Here is a 7,087-nt window from a genome sequence, read left to right as displayed (position 1 = left end):
GCTCACCACGACTTCAACCGAGCAAGAAGCGACAGCGGAGAGGCTCTGGTTGACGCTGGCCACGGTGACGTGCTTGCGGTGGCGCTCGGCCGGAGTTGAGGAGGGAAACGGCTCGGGTGGGAGCTACGGTAGGATAGAGCGTGTCTTTGGGGACGCAATCGGTGGCGGGGCTCAAGGCGGAGCTGCTGGGGTGCTCAAATGGCTTGGAATGGCAACGGGTGAGGCGAATTTGGTCGGCGCAGGAAACTCGTCGGCGTCGGGGTTCAAGAAAAGAAAGAGGGGACTCCGGCCACTCGGGGCTTTATCCCCACGATAGAAGGCGGTTCGCGGATGAGGACGTCCACGCGAAGCACAGCAGCAAGCAGCTGCGTGGCCAGCTGCATGGCGGCGTGCGCGGAGGCGGCTCTGCCCCGGCGGCAGAGCACCCCCCCCTGCCGATCACTGTAGCAGTCCTCATCCACAGTTTGTCTTCTTGCGAAATTCGACCAAAACTTGAACTAAAGTCAAATTTCCACCAAAACGAAAGTTGTACAAAATTTTGTAAACTACAAATCATCTTTTGGTGGCCAGAGCTTATTCCGAGTGGAAGGTAGCCAATTTGGCCAAACAGTTTGGAATTTCAACTCAAATCGATGAAATTCAAATTTTTGAATTGGGGGCAAAACAGGATTTCCAAAATTACTTTTGTTTTTCCTAAACAACTTGAAAAACTCCCAACATGAAAGTTGCTCAACTTTTTGTGCTCTACAACTTTCATGTTGACCACTTTTCAAAATTCCAAATGGATTTTGAATTGGGGGTTTAAGTTGGAAAAGGGGACACTTTCTGGAAATCTGTATTTTCAAAATTACTTTGAATTTTGTATTGAAACTTCGAAAACTCAAAACACCAAAGTTGTACATCTTGCCAAGAGCTACATCTTTTCTTTTGAACTCAACCTCAAATTTTTCTTAGTTTTTGACTTATGCAAAAGGGGGCAAATCTAGGATCCAGAAATCAGGGTTTTTCCCCCCCTTAGCTTTTCGGAAAATTTCCACCCTAGGGTTTTAGCAACCACACAAGCATCAACATCCCACATAAACACACTCTACCTCCCTAAGCTCAAGCAATAAAAATAAACTTGTTTTAAGTTGATGCATACTAATGTGCTTTAACAATTATGCTTTGCAATGCTTATGATGACATGATCCGTTTTTAGTAACCGTAACATCGGGGATGTTACACTACTCTTACTTTCGTAATATCATCACGATAGAAAAGATTGTACCCAAGCCATTTGTGGAACATCCTAAGAGTGGGGTGTTCCATGTCACTGGTTCGGGCTTGATTATAAAAATTATCTCTAGATATCTCTCTCCAGAACTGGTGTCTCTCAAAATTGGATAAGTCAGAGTCAATGTTCAGGATGCATCTTGAAGAGAAACCAAGATGGTCGCTCAGTTCTCTCCAAGACAACATAATCTCCTGTTTGAACATCCGAAAAACAATTCCCCCCTCATAATATTGTAGAGTGCAAAGAAATTCAAGGGTGAGAAGACGAGAACCCAGCTCCGTTATGTTCCAAAAATTTGTCCAACCTAACATCTGGAAAATTAAGTCGAATTCAGTGTCCATACCTGTTTCTTGTAGCAAGATTGGATCAAGAGTAGGGGTGTGAATGAAATCTTTGTTCTTTAGTTGTTGGTAGACTTCCTTTTCGCTGCGGGTCTTCAGTCCAAGGTCTCCTATCTTGAGAAGGACCTTGACTTGCTGATTAGATGAAGATGACGGAGCTTGTGTGGGCGTCGGATCGACGCTCATCTCTGATGGGTGAGAGGAGTGTCGGGATGAACTCCTTGTACCTATGTTCTTGAGGGCCTTCCCTGCGTTCTTCACCTTCTTGAACATCCTGTAAACAAAAGTTGGCAAAAACACAACTAGTGGAAAATGCGAGAGAAAATGTTAGTGGTCAGGTGTTTGGAATGTCAGTAGTCCAGGGGTTAGTCGTTCAAGACAAGTTTTTATTTTGGCAGAACCTCCCCCTAAACAACTTTTACTTCCACTTAGGACAGCGGGATCACTACTTACTAGGTGAAACTCACTCTCTTACTCAAAAACTACCAACTTCTTTCCCACTCTTCTCTTCCTCTCTACTCTCTTCTCTCTTCACTACAAGAGCTCCTTCTCTAGAAACTGAAACTTGCATGGTTTTCTGGAATGCTTGTGTGAAGAAGTTGGAGGCAGGAGGTGGCAATTTATAGGAGGAAGAGGGGACAGGGCGGGCGCCCTCTATAGGTGGGCGGGTGCCCACTTGTGGTGCCCATCCTGGTTGCCCTTTCTCCACTCCTTCCTTTGCTTATCTCTTACGCAAAATAATGGATCATGGGTGGTGGTTGGCCGGTGGAAAAGTGCTGGTTAGTGGAGATATGTTGGTGGATCAAATAATCTGATGGGATGTTTGTGAGGTGTGGTGTATGACATGAGGGACCCAAGGAGTGTGGGTCATGCTTCTAGAAGGTTACTATGATTAAAAATAATGTAGGAAAATCTATGAGAATTTAAACTTATTTGAAATGATAATGGAAAATATTTTTGTGCCTCCACAATAATTATTAAATATGGGTTGTTACACACCATAAATATTATTTATGGGCCTTTTTATTATTATAATAATGCTATGAATAAATATGACTAATGCAAGAATTAATTATGCAAGAATTTAAACAATGTGGATAAATACCGATTTACCTCCCGGTGAGGGTTTGGGATTTTTAGGTCCCCCAAGCTGGACCTCCAAATCTTTTAATCTTCTGAATTACCTTCCTCCGGAGATGGTGTCTCCAGTGGTTCTTCTTCATGAACTTCCTTCACTGTAGGGTCTCTCTCTGGTCTGGGTTTGAATGTGAAGTGTTCTTCTTTTCCGTTTATGTTGAACTTGATTTCTCCTTTCCCGACATCAATGTGGGCATTGGCAGTGCTCAGAAATAGCCTTCCAAGGATAATGGACACTTTTGAGTCAGGACTCCTGTCCAGTATCACGAAGTCTACTAGCACCAGGAAATCTCTGATCTTGACTGGAATGTTTTTGGCGATGCCCAACGGGTGTCGAACCGATTGATCTGCTAGTTGTAGGCACATTGATATTGGTTCTAGAGTCGTGCTCAAGCTTATTGTAGACTGATGCTGGCATCACACTGACACTTGCTCCGAGATCACAAAGTGCATTGTTGAAGTGTTGGTTTCCGATCGAGCAATCAATAGTGGGACATCCAGAATCCTTCTTCTTCCTTGGTGGTATATTGAGGATGGCCGCACTACATTCTTCTGTCAGCTTGATAACCTCAGTGGTGGGCAGTGGTCTCTTCTTGTTAAGAATATCTCTGATGTACTTTGCATATGTAGGTACCTGTATGGCATGAAGCAGAGGTATGTTGACATATAATTTCTGAATGACCTCTACAAACTTACCAAACTGCTCATCCAACTGCAGTCCTCTGTTTCTTCTGGGAAATGGCAAATAGTTGGTGTCGTAAAAATCTTTCCTCATTTCTCCAGTTCTTGGTGGTTGTAGCAGATCTTCTGCTTCAACTGGGCTTTCTTCTTCTATCACTACTGGTTGCACTGGTGCTGATGTTCTCTGTTTTTCTCTTGGGTATGGGGGATCTTTGGTGGCTTTGCCTCCTCTAGTAGTTATATTCTTTACCTGCTCAATGTTAGTAGCAACAGGCAGTGCAGCAGCTAACTTTATTAATTTAAGCTCTACCCTTTTATTAAGAGTGTTTTGCTCATCAAAGGCAGTTAATAGAAAATCTATTTTATTGTGTATATCTTTTAGAGATGATTCATTTGTGTCTAACATTTGTTTAACTTTATCATTAATTTTGGTTTGTTGAGCAATTATCTCTTTTAATGAAAGTTGCTTGAAAGTATTACCTGAATTCATACCTTTGCTATTGGGTTGACTCGAAGTGGTTTAATATTTGTATGTTGTCTCAATGGCCCTTTGATCTTCTTTGAACTTGGCCCTCTGGTCAATCGAATGAAGCAAATTTTCCATCTTGGTTGATAGTGCATTTACTTCTTCTGGTATTTCTTCAGTTTGATGACATTGTTGAGCTTCATCTTGGAACCAACTTTGGTTTTCTGCTATCTTATCCAAAAGTATCTCTGCTTTTCTAATTGTAAGCTCCAAGAATGATCCTTTAGCAGATGCATCTAGGCACTCACGAGCCTTCTGGGTTAATCCATGGTAGAAGGTCTGCATAAGTAACCATGTGGCCATTCCATGGTGAGGACAATCTGAAATGTATCCTTGAAAACACTCCCATGCTTCTAAAATGGTTTCTGTCTTGAGCTGTTAGAAACTGACAATATTTCCTCTTAAGGCAGTTGTTTTGCCTATAGGGAAAAACTTTGATAGAAAGGCATCTGACAAGTTCGTCCAGTTGTTGATGTTATCTTGATGAGTGTAGAACCACTTCCTTGCTTTCCCTTCTAGTGAGAATGGAAAAAGGTGAAGCAGTATGACGTCTTTGTCAACTCCATTGATGTGGATTGTGCTTCCAATTTCTAAGAAATTCTGCAAGTGTGCACTAGCATCTTCATGTGCCTTTCCACTGAATTGTGTAGCTTGCACCAAATTGATGAGGCTTGATTTGAGCTCAAACTCGGGTACTCCTTCTTCTACTGCAAATCTTGGACCAGTTGGAATGTTCTCAAGACTTGGAGCAGAGAATTCTTGTAGGGTCTTCTATGCCATAGCTTCAGCAATTGGTAGCTAGCTTCTTCTTTCTTTCTTGATTGCTTTGGTGCCTTGTTATGATTTCTCACTTAGTTGGTAGCTATAGCAATTGGTAGCTAGCTTCTTCTTGCTTTGAATGTACCCAAAGTCAGTCCTGATATACCCTGTATAAAAATATAAACATAGAAAAACAACAGGGTGAATCTGCCAAAGCAGAGGTGCCTTGTTATGATTTCTCACTTAGTAGCTGTTTTATGCAATTATTTCTCTATAGTCTAGTATAATATTTTATGTGAATAACCTTGACTGATTTCCTGACTTTCCTTACCGTTCCTATGTATTACCCTTTTGTTCCCCGGCAATGGCGCCAGAAATGCTTGTTGACACTAGCTAACACCACTTAGATACTAGGTTGTCATCCCCAGCATGGTGCCAGAGTGTACAAAGGTATTTATAAATATGGAGGCTCTCTAGAAAATAATCTATTCTATCCGCAAGCGCACAGATAAAACACCTCATTGTAGCATTTCACCAAGATAAGTATTCCAGGTATCGTTATTTATAATTTTGCTTAAGAGAAGAAAAGGAATGAAATTAAAATAAGGACAAAATCTATCAAGGCATAGACTAGAGATAAACTTGCAAAAACATGATTACTAATGAGAAACTCGTCACATAGTCACTTACTTTGGCAGGGGGTAAACCATAAAGATAATGATAATGAATTATAAGTTCATGGGTAAATAACACAACGATTAGAAAATAGACTACTCATATATGTAGATGACGTCGGATTAGCTGGAGAATGGATTCTAAGTTATCTACTATCTACTAAGTCATAATCTACTCTAGTTATCTAGAAGATCATGTATAGCATAAAAGACTCTTCATTCATGTATAAGGAACATTGCTAAAGTAAATCAGAGCATCGTAAGACTTACTCCGCAATACAAGTTCTGCCTGTCCTATCAACGAAGGGTGGACTATATTAGAATCAACGAAGCTGTCACTATCGCAAACTACCACACAACCCGGCCAATAGGATACATTTGTAGGTAAATAACATCTAAGCACCACGCCCACATGTGATCTACCACTTAACTCCCTCGAGTCAAGAGCTAAGCACTTTGCAAACTTATACATAAACTCATTATCGATCATAACTATATCAAATATTGAACTAGAGCAAACTAAGAGCATAATAAATAGAGACATAATGTAATTAGAACAAAGTATTAGAGAAATATATGAATAATACCAATCTTTATTACTGAAGATCCGAATCCAGAGCGTAGTGCTCTACTTCTCTAATTGCTATCTAATCAAACCTCTAAACTTGAAGGATTAGGGAGTAGCTAATTCTAATTCTCTGTGGTAGAGAAGCTCTAAACCCTAACTTTGATGGCTACCTCTGATAATGATTTCTCCTCTTCTCTTCTCTCCCCCAGGGGTGGAGAGGCCTTGGTTATATAGTCCTTTCAAGTGAATTTGGGCCGTCGGATCAAACCGACCTTGATTGCATGGTTTAGATTCATCCTCAAAGGCGGTGGAGCACGATCCAAGAGTTTGGTTCGGATTGGACTCCTAGCCAGGCGGGCGCCCATGGGGGAAGGGCGGGCGCCCTGCCCCCGAGCCCGTCCGGTCTCCCGTTCGTTCCCGTGGCTTTTGGACTCTTCTAGATTGAGGAAAATTGCGCAACACGTAATTATCTCGTTGTAAACATGACATGTGGGCCTTCTCTCCATATTTTCTGATAACCTCCTATAGAAATAGATAAACACCAAAGCTCGTGGAATTTTGTCAGATAAAACCCTGATTCTAGATGTTTGGTGCATATTGATCCTTTTTCATGTTTATATGATGGTTAAATTTAGTACTTGAGGACCGTCAACAATGAGTTCTTGTATGATGAGAGTTTAAAATCCAACCACAGCCATATATAGATGCTTATTAGACTATGAACCATATATTTACTTTTTACTACTTATGAGCATTGAGTGTGGTCAAGCTGTGTAGACCCTTAGGAGCTTGTCATGCGGTTAAAATCAAGATTCACTTGCACGTTCACTCACATATGCTACTTCTACTCCGGAAGTACGCATCCACATATATCCACTCATTTCCATCTTTAGAGCCACCTTAAAGTATTATACTCCTAATCCGGGAGAGAATAGCCAAAAACATTCTCCTATTTCTGTTTTTCCCTGTGAAATAAATGCTCGAGTTATCTTGGTTACTACCACTTGCTATATTATTGTAGGATATGAGTGTTCTAAAAAAAGAAAAGAAAAGAGAGAAAGGATACGAGAAAATAAAAAGGGGCAAGTGCCCGGAACCTCGAAGAAAAGAAAAAGTGAGACGAGAGGT

The sequence above is a fragment of the Sorghum bicolor genome, chromosome 6 (assembly GCF_000003195.3).
Source record: "Sorghum bicolor cultivar BTx623 chromosome 6, Sorghum_bicolor_NCBIv3, whole genome shotgun sequence".
Lineage (NCBI taxonomy): Eukaryota > Viridiplantae > Streptophyta > Magnoliopsida > Poales > Poaceae > Sorghum > Sorghum bicolor.
Note: the sequence above shows the minus strand (reverse complement) of the source record.